Consider the following 22852-nt stretch of genomic DNA (forward strand, 5'->3'; position numbering starts at 1 on the left):
TAAGTCAGTGGAATTACTCTGGAATCGGTTGGAATCACACTGGAATCTGGAATGAACTGGTCTAGATTCTTACTGGTGTAAACTGGCTCAGCACCACTGATTTCAAAACATGAGAAATGAGGCCACTTTAAAATCACTGAAGTGTTAAAAACAAGTCAAGAAAAAATTACAAAGAGGAAGGAATGACCTAGTCTGATTAGTAGCATTAAAAGAAAATCCAGTTATTTTGAACACTTACTCTTCAGCTGTTTACATACAACAACAAAAAAAACATACAAAAAATTTGCCTGTTTATTATAGGGGAACTCCACTGCAAAATGAAAGAAATATGATCAAGCAGTAAACATAATAGCTCAAATTTATTCTTACTTTTTTTTTTTTTTTAACTGAATGGGGCCAATATCCTGCTGTGTTTTGCTATGGGAAGTTCAGAGTCTGAACTTTGTTTAGGCATGGATCTCATTTTTTTAATTTTCTCTCTTTTCAGATAAAGCCCAGCCATGTGGGCAGGGCTGGGGCTAGTTCTGGCTCTCTGTCTCCTCCTAGGAGGAGGGACAGAGATCCAGAACTGCAAGGAGCCCCCAGAATGGCATATCAAAGAGGAGAACCCAATGCTGAACTCTAGGGGCTCAGTGACAGTGATAGCTCTCCTCCAAGCCAGCTGATACTTGTGCCTGCTGCAGGCTTCCAGGTAAGTGTAAATCTCTTTCCCAGTTTTTGTTAAAACATGACTGGTCAATTTTTTAATGCCATCTGAGGATAATATATGTGCCCAACTACAGATGCACTCAGTGAACTCTAGCTTCCTCAAATGCCGCCATCCCAGCTGGCATGTGTGACCCGGTGACCAGGTTAATTCCCAGCGGGAGTGTTCTGTGCCAGTGGCTCAGATTCTTCAGCTCTTGGCTTAGTCCTGACTGACAGATCACCTTCTCCAGATTGTATTTACAATGTAAAAGTACGATCAACTTGACATTAATGAAACTCGAAGCACATGAAAAGCCAACATAAACAGTTCCTCAAGAGCTATGCTTCAGTTAGTAACAGATGAGATGATTAATGTAACAAAGATGCTGAAGCCAAGAAACATCATAATTCTCTGACATGGCTAGAACACCTGAAACAGAGACCTGTGATCACTCATTTCTTATGTAAGATCTGTAGGGGAAAAGGCAAATCAAAACATGTGCTTTTAATGTGCTTTCCCAGCCCCTGTTCAGAGGTCCTACATATAAAAAAAAATCCAGAAGATAAGGTAAAGACTGGCCTTGCGAAAAATAGATGAAGCATTCAAGGGAATCATCAGTGTTATATTTTCATACAAGATCTGGGACATTGGTGCTCTGGTTTCTAGAACCTACCTCTGTACAAATAATTAGGTATCATGATAGTAACCGCAGCAAGAAAATAATTTTGAGCTGACTCAAACAGAAATTGCATACAGCCTTTATCTTGGATTCATTTGGTGATTGTGAAATCACATTGGCTTAAAAACTCATAGCGCCAGTTTCAGAGCTTGATTTTTATCACTGTAATAACATCTTAGTTTCCCCCTCTAGGCTGCATAACTTCATATTATAATAGTTTTTGCAAGTTTTTCAAGAACTGGATTTTGAAAAAGTGGTGGTAAATCTCTGGCTCCGTCAAAGTAAAAAGTGGACTTTATGATTGGCTTTCAAGGTAGTTGGGTTTGATTCCGTACATTTTAGAAAGGCTCTAAAGAATCTTTCAAGTTCTAGGCTATTTCCTGAAACTGAAAAAATAAAAGAATTTTCTAGAGCATTTCAGTAGGAAGGCATGATCCTGATACCAATGAAATGGAAAAAGCCCCAACACATCATACAGCAAGAAAGCAGCTTTCTGTACTATATAGCAAAGAAAGATTTTTGTGATGGGACACCAAAGGGGAAGACTAATAACTGCCAGCCAGGTCATGCACACATTCTATAGCCATCCTTTTGACCCAGTTGCTGTAATATCCCTTTTCTGACTATTATAGAAAATGGCCGTGTCAAGATGAGTGGGAGAGCTATTGGCCTTTTACTGCAGGTTTGCTTTCTTGATTATTCACCTTCCTGCTGTATTTACTCTATGCATTCTTTAACCAACTGTGACCTAAAACTCAGCATTTAAATAAAGACATCAGATAAACTAACTGTTAGACCATGAAGAGTGTGAAAAAAAAGAAATAAAAATAACACTGAATTCAGTGTGAAAACAGATGTCTGCTTTACTTAGTACTGCATTCTACTTACAAGGACAGGAACCATGACATGTTAGCTATTGTAGAGTCTGGTTTGGTGACAGTATAGTTGATAGCCATGGCAAATGGCAAGAATGTTTTAATAGTGTTAGACTGTTGTAATTAAAATTGGGAGGAAATAACATTCACTGTAATGAAAGCAAGATGGAGCATATTAACTTTTGTTGAATGTGGCAAATCACTTATGTGATGGATGGATCACTTTGTTGGATGCGGAGGGAAACATTGCCACGAAGGATGAGGAGAAGGCTGAGGTACTTCATGCCTTCTTTGCCTCAGTCTTTAATAGTCAGACTGCTCATCCTCGGGGTTTTCAGGCCCCTGAGCTGGGAGATGGAGATAGGACGCAGAGTGAAGCCCCAGTTGTCGAAGAGGTGACAGTCACTGACCTGCTCCTCCACCTGGATGCCCACAAATCTATGGGGCCAGATGGGATCCACCCGAGGATACTGAGGGAGCTGGCAGAGGAGCTGGCCAAGCCACTCTCCATCATTTATCAGCAGTCCTGGTCAACCGGGGAGGTCCCAGATGACTGGAAGTTAGCAAATGTGATGCCCCTCTACAAGAAGGGTCGGAAGGAGGATACGGGGAACTACAGGCCTGTCAGCCTGACCTCGGTGCCAGGAAAAGTCATGGAGCAGATCATCTTGAGTGCCATTATGCAGCAAGTGCGGGACAACCGGGGGATCAGGCCCAGCCAGCATGGGTTTGTGAAAGGGAGAACCTGTTTCACTAACCTGATCTCCTTCTATGACAAGGTGACCTGCTTAGTGGATGAGGGGAAGGCTGTGGATGTTGTCTACTAGGACTTTAGTAAGGCCTTTGACACTGTCTCCCACAGCATTCTCCTGGAGAAGCTGGCTGCTCACGGCTTGGATGGGTGCACTCTGCGCTGGGTTAAAAACTGGCTGGACGGCCGAGCCCAGAGAGTGGTGGTGAATGGAGTCAAATCCAGTTGGCGGCCGGTCACGAGTGGTGTTCCCCAGGGCTCAGTGTTGGGGCCGGTCTTGTTCAATATCTTCATTGATCATCTGGATGAGGGGATTGAGTGCACCCTCAGGAAGTTTGCAGATGACACCAAGTTGGGTGGAAGTGTTGATCTGCTGGAGGGTAGGAAGGCCCTGCAGAGGGACCTGGACAGGCTGGATCGATGGGCCAGGGCCAACTGCATGAGATTCAACAAGGCTAAGTGCCGGGTCCTGCACTTGGGTCACAACAACCCCACGCAACGCTACAGGCTGGGGGAGGAGTGGCTGGAGAGCTGCCTGGCGGAAAAGGACCTGGGGGTGTTGGTTGACAGCCAGCTGACTATAAGCCAGCAGTGTGCCCAGGTGGCCAAGAGGGCCAATGGCATCCTGGCCTGTATCAGGAATAGTGTGGCCAGCAGGACCAGGGAGGTGATAGTGCCCCTGTACTCGGCACTGGTGAGGCCGCCCCTCGAGTACTGTGTTTGGTTTTGGGCCCCTCACTACAAGAAGGACATCGAGGTGCTGGAGTGTGTCCAAAGAAGGGCAACGAAGCTGGTGAAGGGTCTAGAGAACAAGTCTTATGAGGAGCGGCTGAGGGAGCTGGGGTTGTTTAGTTTGGAGAAGAGGAGGCTGAGGGGAGACCTTATTGCTCTCTACAACTCCCTGAAAGGAGGTTGTAGCGAGGTGGGGGTCGGTCTCTTCTCCCTAGTAACAAGCGATAGGACGAGAGGAAACGGCCTCAAGCTGCGCCAGGGGAAGTTTAGGTTGGATATTAGAAAAACTTCTTCACCGAAAGGGTAGTCAGGCATTGGAACAGGCTGCCCAGGGAAGTGGTTGAGTCCCCATCCCTGGAGGTATTTAAAAGATGGGTAGATGTGGTGCTTGAGGACATGGTTTAGTAGTGGACTTGGCAGTGTTAGGTTAACGGTTGGACTTGATGATCTTAAGGGTCTTTTCCAACCTTAACAGTTCTATGCTTCTATGATTCTATGTTTGGAAGCATGCATACATTTAAAAATAATATTTTTGTATTGCAAAGGAAAAAAAAAATCTTATGATTCCCTAATGATTTATGATCTTGCTTCTTTACATTCTCCACTAGATTGGAGGACCTGCGAGTGAAGTTGGAGAATGAAAGACTGGTCAATACCTCATATGTGGTTGTCTGCCATCAGGGAACTTATTCCCAGAGGAGTTTTCACTTACTGAAAGAAAGTGTTTCAGACTGTATTACTGTCTACCAGCAAGATGAGCAGCAAGCTGATGTCTGGACTACCTTAAATGGAAACAAAGATGATTTTCTCATTTATGACAGGTTTGTGTTTAGAGAGAAAGCAGGAAAATATTTGCATGTATTTAGAGTAATGCTTTGTAAAAATCTCTCTATTATTTCATTGTTTTGCAAATAACCTGGTTACCTCACAACAAAGACATCATAATCAGCTTCTAAGTTGCACTAAGTAAAGCACTTGCACTTTTATTGGTAAAAGGAAGCTACAAAAGAAAAGTCTGCTTTTGCTTAAGTAAGTTTGAGATAAATATATTTTTCTTTGTAATTACTGTGGATTTAGATTAATATAACTGAGTGTAGAATTTGATAGAATGATTCTGGTCTTACACTGTTTTTATTTTCAGACAACTTCATTACATCCATGTATGTGAAAGTAGAATCAAATGAGAAAAGCTATCATCTGAGTTCTCATGAAAACATTTTGACCAGAATTGTTGAAAATGTCATGTAGCCGTATGGAAAAATTAGTCTTTAGATGAAACTTAAAACTTTGTAAAAAAATAGCTTTTTGATCATAGGATTCTGGGACATGTATCTTTTGGCAGAAGCAATAACAATTGTTTAATTGAAATGCTGATTTTTCAGTTTTGATGTGATGGAAATTATTTGGCAAGTCCTGCACTTCTAATTTGTCCATCTTAATTACTATTATGTTACTGTAACGAACATTCTCAGTTCATACTGAATAAAGAATTAGAAAGTTACTTAACTTTTTTTTTGGTAATATGATGAAATTGCACAAATTAGCTAAATTAGGCTTGTGGGATGAAACTAGCACTGGAATGATCTTTAGAAAGTGATTGCATGTTACAGCAGCAAATATGCCTAAGTATGGAAGGTTGCTGTTGCATGACAGACAAACAGAAGGTGGCTGTATGTAGTGCATGGAGGGGCCCCAAAGCTGACAACTGGCCCATAGCATTTGAAAGGTTGAACAGTTTTGTGCTGTCAACGCATAGGATATACCTACACTATGAATTGGTTTGGCACTAGTTTGGCTGTGATCCATTATGGTTCTAGGAACGTATGTCCTTATTGTGCCTTTATTGGCAATGAACTCTTTGCCTGTTGCTGGTCCTAGATGTGCACTGCAGACACGTAGGGAGCTAAGGCTAGAGGACTGTGTGTTGACATTGCAGGTGGGGTACTTAACAAGGTGCTGTCTTGTGCAACTTCCACATTTACTCCAGCTCCTTTGAATGTACCAGTTGTATAGTCAAGTGCATACCAGAACACTCAAGTACAGACATGGGGCAAATAGGCACCATAAAAATCCCCTCATGCGCACTAAATCACTAATGCAGATGCACTGCAATGCACATTCCAATCAAAAAACATGTCATGCTGCATTAAAACATTCCTTGTATGGATGCAACAACCATGTGGAGATTTGTACCACTATGCAAACAGCCCTCCTCAAGATAGGTCTATAATGAGTGTACCTTTGCTAGTCTAAATGCCACTAAACTAGAGGCTTCTGCCAGTAGAATTATTACATCAGCCAGAAATCATGCTTCACACTATTGACCAATGCAGTTGAGTGGGCAGATGTTTTTAAGGCAGATACTGTTTTTCCCTGTAAGCTCCTTGGACAGAAACATTCTCCATGGGATTGTACAGTATGGGTGGATCGACGTGAATAAAATAAGGTATGATAAGAAGACATATTTAATTTTATGTATATGTTTATGTATATGTAACCACAAAGTCTTTCTCTCCTTAGATGTGGCTGTCTAGTGTATCATCTGGGTCTGCCCTGTTCCTTCCTGTCTTTCCAATATATAGAAGAATCTATTAAGATTGCATATTGTGAAAACAAGTATGGAAATTGCTCTTACACGGTATTTTCTTGCTTCATTCTATATATACTAGAAAAGGAAACTGGATTTGACTGGTACTTAAAAAAAATTATTTCAGTGTGGTTAATCCAAAAAGACATGATTTAGAATCTACACATTTCATGTGTCTTGACAGAGAGCTTTTAAACATTTTTCAAAATGAATTAGATCTAATTTATAATAGACTGATTATCTGAATTCCTGCCCTTGATAGAAATGCAAATAATTTTCAGAAATCTAAATGCAATTATTGGATGCTAATTCTGTTTCTGGAGTAACGTACAGCTAGTGAGCATTTAGCTACTCTAGTTTTTGGGGACAGGTAGGTACTTAAACAAATAGTATATTTTCTGAAAACCTGGGAGTCAAATCTGAGCTGGTTTGAGTTACTATTCCTTTTAGTTTATGTTTAAACACAGTATACAATAGTTACTTTTAAAAAGTGATAATACAAAGTGACAAAGTATTGTTACTGTTATAAAAGAAGGGTAGCTTTGTTTTACATATAACTAGAGAACAGAACTACTTTAAGGATTATCAAGAAATGTACATACATAGTCATAAAAGTTCAATGAGAAGAAATATTGTTTTGGTTCCCATCATACAGTTTTCTGGCTAAATGTAGGCCTCAGGCAGGTGAAATGTGGGATCCTACTTTTTATTAGCAATTACTTGAATTATAATTCTTAAAAGTTTACATTAAGATCCCTGTCCAGTTATCAGTGGTATTGTAAAACAAGGTTCCTTTTGATACATTCATATCTTTCTTCAGCAAAGTAGCACAAAAAAATTATAATTGGGTTTCAGGTTCTGCAAAAATGTTAAGATAATTAATATTTTATAACTAATTTCATTAAATAACAATGCCTTGTATTTAATGCAAACTTCTGTTTTGTAGGAACCTGATATTGACATATGTGAAAACATTACTAAAAAAGGAGATGAAAAGCTAGCAGAGATAGATAGAACCCAAACCAACTGGTCAACATTCACATCACCACAACCTGCACAGACACAGACACAGACAGAGACACAGACACAGACACCACCACAACCATCACGAGGGCAATCATCATTTCAAAAATCAGAATCATCAGGCTCCTTCTGAAACTCAAAAACATCATCCTCACAGCAGTCGGCGTCATAGAGTTTTTGGCCATAACAGACATGATCAGACAGAGAGTCATGAACAGGTAGACACTGTTCCTCCAGGAGAAAGTGTGGAAATTCTTACACGAGATAAAAAGCTATGAAAAAAGGGAAAACCAGCTGTAAAAAACAGTTAACTTGAAATTGGCAGACAGCATCAGACTCAGCTTCTAGTAGCTGATGCTGTCGTCGTCAACATCTTTTGTTTGAAGAGCTAGGAAATTCTGTCACTTGACAGTGTTGTGGAGCACTTCCAAATTCTTGCAGGTGACATGGCCAGCTGTCAGCAGAGGACATCACTGAATCTTGACAATGACGTCTGCTCACTGCTGCCTGAGAGTCACCAGCAGCAAGTGAAACTAGTGACACCTGACAGTGACAGGAAAAGGCAAGAAACTGAGCCTGAAAACCAAACTAAGCACCTTAAAAATGTAAGGGAGTCCTACTGCCTAAATTCATATAATTGCGAGAGTGGAAAAATTAACAGATTAAGTGTTTTTATTGCCCCCAATTAAAAATTATACTGACAGGTGTGTAGAGTTAAAATATTGCAAAGAAGTAGACTTTTAGAGCAGTACTCTTAGGATTACACAATACCTGTTAAATTCCATCACTGAAAAGCTTCATAATTTAAAGAAATTTAATTGACCCATAGTTTGTTTTTCAGTTGCATTGGGAAGGTCTCTGCATTCTTGATTAATTTGTCTTTCTTGTTTCTCTTCTAACATTCTGCTTGAATTTGTGAGGACAGGAGCATAAACCATGACCTAGGGGCTCCTGTCTGATGTTTTGCAATCAAGAATAGAAGATAACCAAAACAGATATTTTAATCATTTTTTATTAAGAAGATGGAATATATTCAAAAGTGGGATTTTTTTCTAACCTAGGGATACAAATTATGTACAAGAAAAGCTTATTCCTAAGCAATGTGCCAAAATAACTTTTTATCTCAAATGTAAGATACAAGCAGTAATTGCATTATTTTAATGTAAGAGATTTATATGCTTAACTTTTGTGGCTTAGATACGGTATGTCCTGGTTTCAGCTGGGATAGAGTTAATTTTCTTCTTAGTAGCTGGTAGAGTGCTGTGTTTGGATTTAGGATGAGAATAATGTTGATAAGACACTGATGTTTTGGTTCTTGCTGAGTAGAGTTTACACTAGTCAAGGACTTTTTAGCTTCTTGTGCTCTGCCAGGTGCATAAGAAGCTGGGAGGGAGCATAGCTAGGACAGCTGACCCAGACTGGCCAAAGGGCTATTCCATACCATATGACATCATGCTCAGTATATAAGCTGGGGGAAGAAGAAGGAAGGGGGGGACATTGGGTGTGATGGCGTTTGTCTTCCCAAGTAACCGTTACGCGTGATGGAGCCCTGCTTTCCTGGAGATGGCTGAACACCTGCCTGCCGATGGGAAGTAGTGAATGAATTCCTTGCTTTGCTTTGCTTGTGCGTGTGGCTTTTGCTTTACCTATTAAACTGTCTTTATCTCAACCCATGAGTTTTCTCACTTTTACTCTTCCGATTCTCTCCCCCATCCCACCGGGGGGGAGTGAGCGAGCGGCTGTGTGGTGCTTAGTTGCTGGCTGGGGTTAAACCACGACACGGTATCAGGGTCTATTAATACATACTACTACAGCTTGTAAAATCCCACTAAATCAATAAGATCCTGCCTAAAGTGAGAAACAATGTTAACAACCCTTCATGCAGAATCAGTATCAGTATCAAAAAGAGGGAGGGGCAGAACAAATTCAATCTTGGTTTAATGTTTATCTTTGTTTATAACAGTGCTGAATTTGATAAATCTGTATTGATTAGTAAGGTAATATACCACTGAAACTTGTATAACTTCTCTGACTGTAGCTTAGCATTTCTGAACTTTGATTAACCAAGTTGAAGTAAAAATATAGTTCAAACGATTCCTGGATGAAGAAGAGAATATTCAAAGGAAAATTGCTCTGAAAGTGTACAACATAATTAATGATGATTTAATAGGGAAATTATTACTCCTATGAAACCTGAATCTTTTTATCATGAATGCTGATTAGCAAGAAAGCAGTACTGAATATAAGCAGAATGCATGCCTTTGGAATATTTGACAAGAGAGTTTTCAATTAAAAATATTCAGTATTTCTTCATATTTTGTTTTTACTTTCAGGTGCAGAGCTTTAAATATACTGTTTCTAGTTCTCATTGTATGTACTACTGAAATATTTCATGTAATTTACTCAAAATCGCCTCTGTTTGAAGTGCAAGTCCTGGCCTTTATTAAGATGTTGCTCTAAGTCTCTTATGGTGTTTTGGAGAATTTAAATTTCCTTGTTTTTCTCCTCCTGGAGATGCTGAAGCTTCTGTAAAAATGCAAGCAAAGGCTTCATTATTAATTATCACGTAGAATTATGTACCAGTACAATATGCTATTGCTAATGAGAAATATTCTAAGAAGAATATTTTTCTCAGTATTTTGTATCACAAAATTACAAAGATTACTTCCCCAGAATCCTATTTCTGTGTCATTCCTACAAAACCAATAATGTACATATATATGTTGTACTTTCTAGCTCAAATGGAGCATTAGTAGCAAGACTTGCTAAAGCCTTAGGCCACAAGCTGTGAACTTTCACCTAGGTACACTGACTGTATACTGAACTTTTACTTAGCTACATGAAGGAAGGCCCTGAAACCGGTGCAAACCAGAAAGATAAGGTAGCCACAACCATCAGCAGAAGCCACATCCATTAAGACAAGAAAAGGAATGTCACGCCTGGAGACAGAGAAAGGATCCAATAAGGAACAAGAAGACCCCAGACCTAAATATTGGTATTGGACCGAACCGTCGCATGAGGGGAGGGGAACTTAGATTGTAAGGGTATAATTGCCCAGGGATTTCTTTGTTCGGGGTCCCTCTCTGGAGGCACCCAGCTTGAGCTGTTTTATCCGCTGTACCACTCAATAAATTTGTCTGGCGTACATCGTGTCGGAGACTCTGCTTCGGGGAAACCTAGGGTCAAACCTGAGGGGAGAGAAAGCGCCCAAGAGTGAGTGTGTGTGTGTGAGCAAGGAGTCGGAAAGGGGCACCCATCAGCTCAATGGAGCTGCCCGTTGCGGAGTAGCAGGTCCTAGCAGTTAAAGTCTCAGGTTATATTAACATATGATTTATATCACAGTCATTTATGTCAGTTCTATCTTAAATTCCCAAGTTAACAGTTAACAGTTCTGTACTAAAACCACTTCACATCTTCCCAGCATTCAGAAATTAAAAAGAATAAAAATAAGCAGAAAACATTATTTCATTTCTTTATAGCTCAAAAACTAGCCAAATTTTCAAAATAATTTAATTTAAAACAAGAACACAGCAAGCTTCACTCTCCCTATACAGTAGGTAGAACTCTTGATTTCTGAGCAGAAGTGACTCAGATACCATTATGGAAGGGAGCACATGCCACTGATCTTTGTAAAGACAATCGCTTTTTAAGTTTCCTAGATTCCATCATATTACTTTATTAAGTACTAATTACAACATTTTTCACTACACGGTCTCTTCTAAGTTTACCCAATGCCCAACTGATCTTTAACTCAGCTTCATAACACATACCTCTATCTGCAGTTTAATTATTTCATTCTGCTTCTCTTAATTTTGAATTTTCAGCTGTCTAGTTAGCTCTAATATTTCCAGTTCTTTTTTCTCTCTGTTCTTTATACTCCACTTCTTTTACTTCAACTAATAACACAGTAAGAACAAATACGATGATTAAATTATAGAAGATGTTTAGATAAAAAAATGACAGCATTTCCCAAATATTAAAGCTTTCTTGAACAGCAGGTCAATATTTCACTGGAAAACAACTTCAGTCAAACAAAAAACATACTTTAAAACTATGTGGAAACCATCTTGCCCCAGTGAGATGGAGTCTCTTTAAAGAAGCATCAAGTTTTACAAAGACTTTGGCTTTTTTCAGCTAAGTGGATGACTAAAAAATCCTACTCTTCAAGGTGTCGCGGATGGAGTGAGAGTGCACTTGTAAGAGCAATATGTTTATTGATACCAAAGTTTGATAATAAATGCGACAGTGGTTTAATGAGATTCGATGGCAAGATACACTTGATTATTTACTGCATAGAGGACAGGGTCAGACAAGACTGTCAGGGAGACCCTCCCGTTGAGTCATGAGGTTCAGAGAGGACCCCCTTGCTTTCTAAACTCCTTCTCAGAGAGGAGTCTAGGTGCGGCTGGATCCAATCCTAGTCCCAGACTTAGTCAATGGTTTATGTCTAAAGGATTATATATACACAACCAATCCTTTATATCACTTAGCTAAGATTTCAAAGTTTAGCATGCTATTAGTCACTTACCGAGGATCTGTTGCGGCAAGGAATCTCTCAACCTCGAGGAGTAATCTTGAGAGGCGTCCCTACTCAAGGGGAGATCCTGGCGTGCAGCCCGCTGCCATGCAGGAGAGCTCAAAGGGCTCTTGGGCTGCTCACTATTTATGGGGGTAAGATGATTGACTCATAGTCATATTTACATACCAACTCCGTATGTTAGTTCCTTCCAAATCTGGCTTGAGTTGGACACTGACCAGCACTGTGGTTAGGTAGACACATCATTGCCATAAATTAGCCCTTGGCTGTTGTGTTGTTATCTGTCTCCCCCGAATCCACTTTGAGCTGGATGCATCCATCACAACTGCCACTGGTGATTATCACTTGAGCAGGGGCATGGGAAAAGGTCAGGTGGGGGGGGCAGGAGGGTACAGGGGGAGCACACCGCCACACAAGGCTATGTCAGTAATGAAAAAAACCCAACATTGAAATCAGGTGTTTCTTGTTGCAGTATTATTTTTTTGCAAAAATAACATCCTACTCTCCTGAGCATAGCTGGGACACTCTAACAGCAGTCTAGCTTAAGGTTCAAAGCAATTTTCCAGTCAACACTTAATCCCAAATTTTATTCCTTCAGATTTTTAGGTCCAAGTTCCCTGTGTCTGTTCTACCTGTTTGGGAATTTCTACTCATCCTGTGTTGCTGTACTATTACCTCATTGCCACTGCCTACTCTCTTGAGCTAAGATAAAATTCAGTTAAATACTGTCCACTTCTAGCTTTCATATGTTGCCATTAAGAAGTAAAACCATTGCTTGTACTGATCCTAAATGAAGTATAGCTTTTACAGGTTACAATATGGTTTACTCAATGCTATAGCACTCAGTCTTCAGAGAACTTACATTTTTTTTCTTACGTCACAATTCAATTGTGTTATTTCTAATTTGCGGTCTTCCTCTTTGTTTTTAATTTCTATCATAAGTTTCTCAATCTGATCTTTATATTCCTTGAAGTTTCTGTGCTACTTAGAAAGCCTTCTGCAAAGCACAACATTAATGCCAAAATGTACAGTACTCTATAATTCAATACTTGTTTTATCCTTGATCTAATAAATTCAAAATGCCTAGTTACTTCTTACACAACCTGGCTGAAGTCCACAGATGAAAAATGCAGCAGATATTGCATTGTATTACATCTATCAGTTAATATAAAATTAGAAATTGTTCTTATTAGAAGAATGGGAAAATGGAGAGGTGATATTTCTTTCCCCAATCCAGGATCTGATACAGTGCTGCAGTTAGTTAAGTGACTACAGTTTTACTTTTATGGATTTTTGACTGTAAGATTGTATAACAAAAATGGTATTTAAAGTATGTAATTTTATTAATATTGCTTATACCAAGGATTCCCCAACTTCATACTGGCAGCAGTAGAAACATCAGTGGTATTAGTGGTAGTGATGCTGGTGGCACTGATACTCGAGTAAACAGTTTGAGCACACCTATTATAAGTTTGCTCCAATAAGAAGTACTCCAGAATTATCAAGTAATTGGCTGTAGTTGCCAATGTAGAGGTGCTTACTCCAAAGCTCTTGTCAGAGCCTTCAGCTGTAGGTAGCCACTGACCAAAGCAATGCTCAGTGGCACTCACAAAGGCAGTTACTGATTGGTGGTAACAGTGTATACGGACATAGTCAAGATACGGACATAGCCAAGATACGGACATAGCCTTCAGAACACTAGGAAGCTCCACCATGTACATATACATATATAATGTAAATAATCATAGTTTTCTCATGTCTTTCAGAAGACATTACTTATTTTATTCCCAAACTGTCAAGATAACAGCTCTAATGGTATAAAAAGTTAATATAAACTCATGGTTAGTACAAACACAGGCAAAGAAAATCAGCAGTGAAATTCCTAATCCTATACAGGTAACAGATGTGCAATTTTAACACAGAGAACTAACACAACTTGTGGCTAGCCCTGCTGGTGTTACCTCCTTTTCAAAAAAGAGTGGGATAGATAGTAGAGAAATGGTAAATGGAATTTATTATGAGACACAGGGGCCTATTCTCTTGTAGCATTTACTCCCAAAGAAACCATAGACAAAATTCAGATGGTTCTTGATTCTCTGGCAGTAGAGCAGGCATCTTGAATATAAAAAAGTTATTTCCACACAAAAATGTATTTTCATGCAAGGGATTAGATTTTAGAATGTAAAGTTGAATTTAAAGCTAAATACAGCTAAAAAAATAAGTGCATCTTAGATTGAGCCAGAGTTCTCAGCATTTAGTAGTTTTGACCTCTTAGTCCCTGTAACACATTCTCATATTGATACCTTCTTGAGAACAACTTTTCTCTTTTTGCACATGATAAACTCTAGGAAAAGTGCAACAATAATGGGATCAGTAGCAAACCCAGGAATATAAAGATATATGAACTACTACAATAGAGACAGAATATTATTCCTCTTACCTAAAGAATGATCATTTGTGACACACCTGTTCAGAAGCCTTTAATTTCTCTTCCAAGATGTGAATGGTATCCTTCAGTCTATCATTTTCATCTATATAAATAAAAAACTGTATGATACACTAAGTAGTACATTTTGACAGTATTATTAGCATGAAAGCAGAATAAGGTAATTACTTTCATTTTTTGACTTGTCTGAAATTTAGGAAACTTTTTTGTAGACATGATAATTTTCATTTAGAGCGCTACATAATCTCAGTCTCCATTTTTTAACAAGAAAATTCGTAGTTTAATCATAAAATTTGTCTTGTATTACTACTTTGAACTGTTTTTAGCCTTCTGATAACTGATGCAGTCAAGAAAATCTAGATGCAAAGTTCTTTGGCTCAGAAAATAAAACATTATTATCATGTCTGTCTACAACAGTTTTGAATTGGAAGATGCCACTTTTTAAGGACTTGTTTCCCAAAAACTAGAAAGTAACATCTCAAAACCAGAAGTTAGAAAAAGCAGGTAATGCTTTTTTGATTATTAAAAGTAATTCTGAGTATTAAAAACAGCTGTATACTTCCAATTTTTAGAGGTTTATTAATATTTATGCTAATATGCTTTGAACATACGATGGGTATAAAATTAAGTATATGGTGTACAGCTAAACTGTGATATAATGATATAACAAATATTTATATATTTTATTTTAAAATAGCAATGAATAATTGTCAAGTATATATGGATAACAACTAAATTTTAATAACATTACACTGAGAATTAATACTCTTTGGTTTAACAAAGCACTTTGGTAAAAGCTATGTGTAAATGCTTTAATAGACTACAGTCCAATAGTCAAATGATACTTTCTCGCTTTTTGTAAAATTTCCTGTGCTATGCTGAAATTAATTTAAAACCCAACTCCTGATTAAAAATCTCACTGAGACAGAACTTCTTTTACATGTGGATTCTAAGTGGGATAATAGCAATAGACATTTATTAAGCACATGGACCACCAAAATCTGCACAGGATTGTTTTTAGATATATTTTGTTTCCTTTCTGTTTGGCTGCCAGTGAGTTTCTGGCAGTAAATATAAATAAAAAATTTAAATGCCTGCTCATTCTAAATTATAAGAACATTTTTGCTTTTACCTTTCATGTTACACTGGTTTTCAATGGTTTGTGTTAGACCTTTTGTCACATTCTGTAGAGTAGTACATTCTAAAATAAGTGAAAAATCCAGTATTTTTGAATAATTTATTAAAAATTTTAATTTTGGAATTCATTATAACAATTGAAAACAAATAATAAACACCATGTTTAAGTACTATTTTTTAAACTGTGATCAAAAGTGTAAGAGAATAACATACATTTTTAATAACAGAATTTTAAACATAATCCTTCTTCTTGGTCTTCCAAGAACATTCAACCAATTTTTTTTTTTGAATAGTTGGAAAAATATACTGCTTTGCCCACTGTAAAGATGACTGAAAATCTTGCTTTACAAATCAGGTTGGTGGTTTGTTTGTTTGTTTTTTTTAGGAAGTTAATCTTATTTCATTCATCACATCATAACTTTGGAGAAAGACATCTTTTGCAGGAATGACTTATGGAGTATATTCATTTAAATCTCTCTTTCACCACATGAATCAGCTTAAAGATTCCTAGCTTTCTATTAGCAGACCACAAAACTTCAGAAAAAGTAAAGAAGATATTGGGCATTTAAAATAAGAATAATTTAAATTACTTCATATTTGAGATTTAGCTTATTTAGCAATGTTATTATCCCATGTTTCTGCTTTCATAGATGGACTTCAGGTAAGACAATGGCATGCAAGAGGAAAGCCTGTTGAGTATTTTGTTAGTAGCTATTTAAACAGCAAAAGTTTGGTGTATATAGGAATTATAGTTTATTTTGGAAAGATGCAGTGAACACAGTGTATAGGATAGGGGGTTGAAAAATGGTAACAAGCTAGTTATTATTGGATGGATCTGTGAGTTTCCAGATAGTGTATCACACTCTCTGGAAATCTCTGTTAAACTCAGCAATCTATAAAGGGAGGAAGACTGCAGCACTGGGGAACTTTGCTATACAACACTATCTACAACTAAATGTTTTAATAAAGGAAATTTAAAAGCAAAAGAAATTACTTTTCTACATTAAATGAGGATTGCCTGCTGCAATGTTTTAGTTCTTCAAGGCTGTTGAAAATATCAGTGATGAAAACACACTTTCAGGGCCTAAATGTTTAATTTCTTAACATTTAATTAAATTTATTAAATTCTTTCCTCTCTTAAAATAGCTCCCTTTTGTAAATCCATTTGGATAGCTTACAGAAGCTTGCTAAATACTGATTTTAAGGCTGTTTCAAATTTGTTTTACATACAGTGAGTATTATAAATTGATAAAAAGTGTATGAAGGTATGAAAACTAACAGTAAGTACTTAAAATAATAAGTTACAATAATTGAATTGCATACCTAAAGGTAGTAAAAATGAACATGAAGAAAAAATCCATTATGGGCTATGAGAAATGGTGCTTTCCTAAAATGTCCTTTGTCATTAGTTTTCATGTGTTTGCCCTCCTATCACATGAATGGCCATTATTGCTAAAATATTTATTCTTCAGAGTAGGAACTTTTCAGCTGTCAATGGAGGAGATCTAGCATCTATCAAATGTTTGTCTGACCTTCCCTGTGAAAATGTGGTCATTTCAAATTCAGTCAAGCTATTGACTTCAGAAAATCTCAGTTTGTACATGCTCCCTAGAGACTTTTTACAACTGGCTATTAAATTGTCAAGACTCACATCAACACCCCCAAAACTGATCAAGACTTCTCCTATTGTATCTTCAAAGAGGTAACTGCTCCTCTGTAATTAGAGCTGATGTCAGACTCTGTGTCCTGTAACCATGGTGTTTCCTTCTGCTGGTTATTAATGATGCTTAATGAAGAAAAAGGCAGAGACTAGGAAAAACATTGTGGAAGAAACCGAGGCACAGATGGGAGGGGCAGCTCACAACAGAGCTAGGTTCTACTGGGGGAGAGATTCTAGAACTATGAGCCAAGCAGCAACCAATGGTGAAGAGAAATGGCAGCTGCCAGGAGAAAAAGGATAGTATAGAATCATAGAATATCTCAAGTTGGAAGGGAATCATAAGGATCATTGAGTCCAACTCCCTGCTCCTCGCAGGACTACCTAAAACTAAACCATATGACTAAGAGCATCGTCCAGACACTCCTTGAACTCTGACAGGCTCGGTTCCATGACCACTTCCCTGGGAAGTCTGTTCTAGTGACCGACCACCCTCTCAGTGAAGAACCTTTTCCTAAGGTCCAACCTGAACTTCCCCTGATGCAGCTTCATTACATTTCCTCATGTCCTATTGCTTGTCACCAGAGAGAGGACATCAGCACCTCCCCCTGCACTGCCTCCCTTGAGGAAGTTGTAGACTGTGATGAGGTCACCCCTCAGCCTTCTCTTCTCCAAGCTGAACAAGCCAAGTGACCTCAGCTGCTCCTCATAAGTCTTGCTCTCAAGGCCTTTCACCATCTTGGTCACCCTCCTCTGGACACACTCTAATAGTTTGATGGCCGCCTTATATTGAGGCACCCAAAACCGCACACAGTACTCGAGGTGGGGCCGCACCAGTGCAGTGTAGAGTGGGACAATCACCTCCCTCCACCAGCTAGCTATGCTGTGCTCGATGCACCCCAGGACACGGTTGGCCCTTTTGGCTGCCAGGGCACACTGTTGACTCATATTCAACTTGCCATCAACCCAAACCCCCAGATCTCTTTCCGCGGGGCTGCTCTCCAGCCTCTCGTCCCCCAATTTGTACGTATAACCAGGATTACCCCGTCCCAGGTGCAGAATCCGGCACTTCTCTTGTTAAATTCCATACGGTTGGTGATTGCCCAGCTCTCTAGTCTATCCAGATCTCTCTGTAAGGCCTCTCTACCCTCAAGGGAGTCCACAGCTCCTCCTAATTTAGTATCATTGGCAAACTTACTTAATGTACATTCGACTCCTGCGTCCAGATCATTTATAAAAACATTAAAGAGCACTGGCCCTAAAATTGAGCCCTGGGGAACCCCACTGGTGACTGGCCGCCAGCCTGATGTAACCCCATTTACTATAACTCTTTGAGCCCGACCCGTCATCCAATTGTTCACCCAAGGTAATGATATGTGATGCCACAATTTAGTAGTGGTAAGATGACAGACACACAATGCAATGAAGTGAGGTGGATAAACAGGAAATACAGGGTAGGATAAAGGCAGGATATAAGAAAACAGGCTTTAGGAATACTGTGAGTCCAACCACTCAAGTCAAACTTTTTAGTTCTATCATATCCAAATTATGAATGCTCATAATCATAATTTGTCTTGAATATATGTGTAGTTATCCAGTTTCTCCCCAGAATGAGAAGGTGAAGAGAATGGGGAGTGATAAAGATAGTGATTTGGGGATAAAACACTACCATTCTCTTGTTAGTTATAGAAAGTCAAAAATTTATTATGAATGAGACAAGATGCTATAGGAAAAAGAAGGATTTATCATCACTGAGCAGCAGATTCTATCCCTGCCTCTCTCAAAGAGTTAGTGGTACTGTTAAGACACTTACACCAATGGTGACCAGCCTTTCACACTTGCAGGCCACGTTCCATGTCAGGAGACAGTTTTAGCATTCCATTGTCCGTATTCTTTGCCACAAGGCATACTGCAAACTAATGTGCATATGCAATATACCACAACTCTGCATGCACATTAAAACCAGATGAAAGTGTTCTTGACCATGTGTTCCTCATTTTATGGATACCCACCTTGAGATCTGAGCTTCCAGGTACTGAAAAGGTGTAACTACAAATCAATGAAAAGAAGCATGCCGAACCTATGAAATGGTTAAGATACATCAACAAATTAGACCTCTTATGTTTCAAAGTGGACACCTACAATTGAAGGACATTTTTGATGTTGATACTTCAGTATAATCCACATCTGTTAAAATGAAATAATTCCCATGGCATGACAGAATGCAGAGACTTCAAAATTTGTAACAGGAAAGACTTCAAAGATCCATCCCCTCTAAACATGCTTTCCTGCATTTTATATTTTTTTATAAACATTTCTCAAATATTTTATAATCAACTTGATTAAATATTAGTCTAAGTCTTACTGGTTATACAAATAATTCAAATTATTATTACATGATTACTGCTTAATTTTAGCTTTTAGTTTGATGACAGACTAAAAACCATTTTAATAAGCAATATGAACAATTTAATAAAACTAATACATTTTTGTTTCTAGCCATCAAATAAGGATGTTATTGTTTTATGGGCAATAATGGAAGTTTTCCATATCAGCATTCCAACAATTTGATGTAGTTAATGAAATTTAGGCCAGTAGGCTATTTGCTTCATTAATTTCTGATGTTTTCTAGAAAATTGGAAAAAGACTGAAGTTATACTAATATCTTTTGATCTAAATTTTAAATCTTGAGTTTTAAATTAATATAAAAATTAACATTTTCACAATACTACAGTCACAAACCTGTATTATTTGCCATTCTGGAAATGCTGTTATAGAGAAGAACAATGCTAGACTTGAAAGCCTGTGCTATTGATAGTTTACCCTGTGGAACCAAGAATGCCAACTTACATCACTAGTTATAAACTGGTTTCTTCTCAATTCTGTAGTCTGCAGTCTGGATCAATCCTCAGCAAGGTTCTTTCTACTGCTTTGCATAAGAGGCTGTCAATGCCTTTGCTGAGCGCCAACATGAGTAATGGGTGTGAATAGGAATTGGTACAATATTTTTTTTCCATGAGAAACACTAAATTTATTTCAGGAGCCCCTTTTATATTCTCTCTAGTATGGATTTACTGATCAGGATCAATCACCAGGAAGCTGGCCAATGTGGGTCTAACAAGAAATACAATAGTGATTTTTCTCAGTGGATCAATCTTTTAAGAACTGACATATACATAAAATAAAGAGAGCTCAATGCATATGGAATATAAGAACAGATGCTCCTGCTATGGCAATGACATTTTTTCTAGAACAAGGAACAATTTCTGAAAGGATAGTCCAGCAAAGCTGTGTAATACTGTTATCTCCAATATCAGCTTCTGATACAAAGGGAGACTTCCATACTTTTCCTGAGAAGCCAAAATTGGCCTCAGCACCATTAAAATTCTAGCACATAAACAAAGGCTTCTCAGACTCCACAGAAGTCACTCATATTACTCTGAGATACAGTCAATACAAACACTTTCCAAACAAAGTTGGTATTACAAGACATATTAATAAGAATCAGTCAATACCACTTAGAAGAAACTTTCACTTGAAAAGCTTATTAAAATGTCACAAAATATTTATAGTTAGCAGTTTTGACATTTTTTACCTTTTCTATCTCTGAGAAGTTATCTAAAAGTTTATCAAGGTTCACCACACTGATTTTCTTCATAGTTTCTTCATGGCTGCAATTCATTTATTTCTGGAACATTTCATCCAGTGATCACTGTATATATAAAAAATAGATCCATGAATTTATATATTTCTCATTCACATTATGTCAAAATTTTTCATATGCACAAATGTAAGCAGAACACAGACCACTTTTTTTTTTAAAAAATTAAAACTATTTTTGCATGTTAAGCTAAACTTTAACCAACCTAAGATCTTACATGTCTAGGAAATACACTGAATGTCAGAAAGCCCAAGCCAAATCTATCAAACTGTTAGATGATATTGTTAAATTTGGATTTTTTTTGTTGCAATTAAAAAATAAACCTGAATCCAGTTCCATAGACACAATGATGCAATTTTACCTAAATATATAAGTGCTCTGCACATAGGATGCTTTTAAAACATATGACCAACTTCTCTTTATATATGCTGCTAAAACAGACTGGTCTTCCTATTCTCACTTTAAAGAGTAGGAAATTCAATCAGTTGAAACAATTACTTATCCTCCACTGTGCATATTTTAGAGGCAACGGATGAATTTTTGTTAAGTTTGATTAACTTAATGTTACTTAAGTAAATGAGATTTTTACCAGGTACACATTAATGCAAGATCTATACCTTTTACCTGTGTACATGCTCTAATACTTAACTACTCAGGCTTCAAGTTACTTAAATATTTTCTTATAAACAATTTGCATTAATATCAGTGATGAGACACTGCAGCACATAAACCTTACCGTATGAGTAAAAAGACAGTATTTTGGAAAGCACCCATACATATAATTCTAGATTATTAACACAATTCTTATTTTTAGTAGAAATTCTACTTACAGAATTTTCAACATACATTTGCAAGATGGATCTGAAAGACACAATATGAATGTTTCTAAAAATATTTAAACTGTCTCTGAACATCAGACTCCATCAAACAATAATTCCAATACCAGATAAAGCATATATTCCAGAAAAAAATCATCACTTCTATGTAGTAATGTATGAACTGTCTTTTTACAAATAGCAAAAAATTGAAATGAGGGAGATGAACCAGAAGTTAGAATGTGTGCACTACCCAGAAACTGAATGGGTTTCCAGATAGAAGTACTTACAGTAAAGTTATGCAGAAATAGATATGTAAATGAGCAACTACTGAGCAGGAACCAAAATTACATAACTGAAGTTTTTTCTCAGTCATTCAATATTTACAAGTCTTTATGTATGTGTAACTTCTTTAGCAAAGCAGTAAGATAAAGATTAGTTCTGTGTGTTTAATACACGTTTTTCTCATGTATCTACTGTTTCCTCAGAGGGACTAAAGCTAATGAACTTCTTTTTTTAATCAACAATTTTTAAGGATATATGTAACATTAAAGACCTAATGCTTCCAAGTTAAATTACTGATTTTTTTCTTCCAAGTTAGCAATCTTAATGACTTCTAACTGTTATTATAATGCAATGAGTTGTTAAAATGGAGTTTGAAATATTTATTTAGGACACTAAATTTTGTAAAACAATTACATATCTTAATATTCTATTAGTTGATAACCTAAACATACACTATGAATGCCAAGCCCTGATTTTTCTAGTTCTTATCACAGGCAGTATTTTATCTGTTTGTCAATCACTGTTAATTTTCATCATTCTCTTAAAACTATGTTTTACCCTCTGAATTTTGACTGAGGATGGGAGTTCAGGGAGCTGCCATGTTGTGTGCTGTTTTGTTTGTGTGTTTCTCTATTCCATGGCATCATTTGTTCTTTTAGAAGACAGGATGTGCTCAGCACTTGGCAGCATTAGGCAACAGTGCCACTGGGAATAAAACTCCTGTTGAACTGAAAGAGTAAATTAAAAATAATATGTTGTATTATTAATGTATTTTTCCAGTAGGAAAAGTCATCACTTTATTTTTCTGTATATTATTATAATATGTCTTCCAAAGGCATTTTTGTTAAGCCTCCCACCCCTATTTTGAACTATGATATTTATTTCACTAGAGGGGAAAATTAAAGATTTAAAATGTATTTTTTACTGTCACAAAATTGATGCCTTTATTTAATCTCTTTTTAACCCCTTGTCCTCCATT

The 22852-nt window shown here is 37.5% G+C and overlaps 1 pseudogene across 1 annotated transcript; it reads left to right on the forward strand.

Annotated features, from left to right (window-relative positions):
• The first annotated feature begins 500 nt into the window (after nt 1-500).
• LOC309601602 (selenoprotein P-like) lies at nt 501-7819 on the forward strand (annotated as a pseudogene). The gene is made up of 4 exons: nt 501-691; nt 4334-4546; nt 6246-6363; nt 7259-7819. The product of its transcript is annotated as a selenoprotein P-like (transcript).
• Nucleotides 7820-22852: the final 15033 nt, after the last annotated feature.

Source organism: Platalea leucorodia (assembly GCF_965183815.1).
Source record: "Platalea leucorodia genome assembly, chromosome: W".
Taxonomy (NCBI): domain Eukaryota; kingdom Metazoa; phylum Chordata; class Aves; order Pelecaniformes; family Threskiornithidae; genus Platalea; species Platalea leucorodia.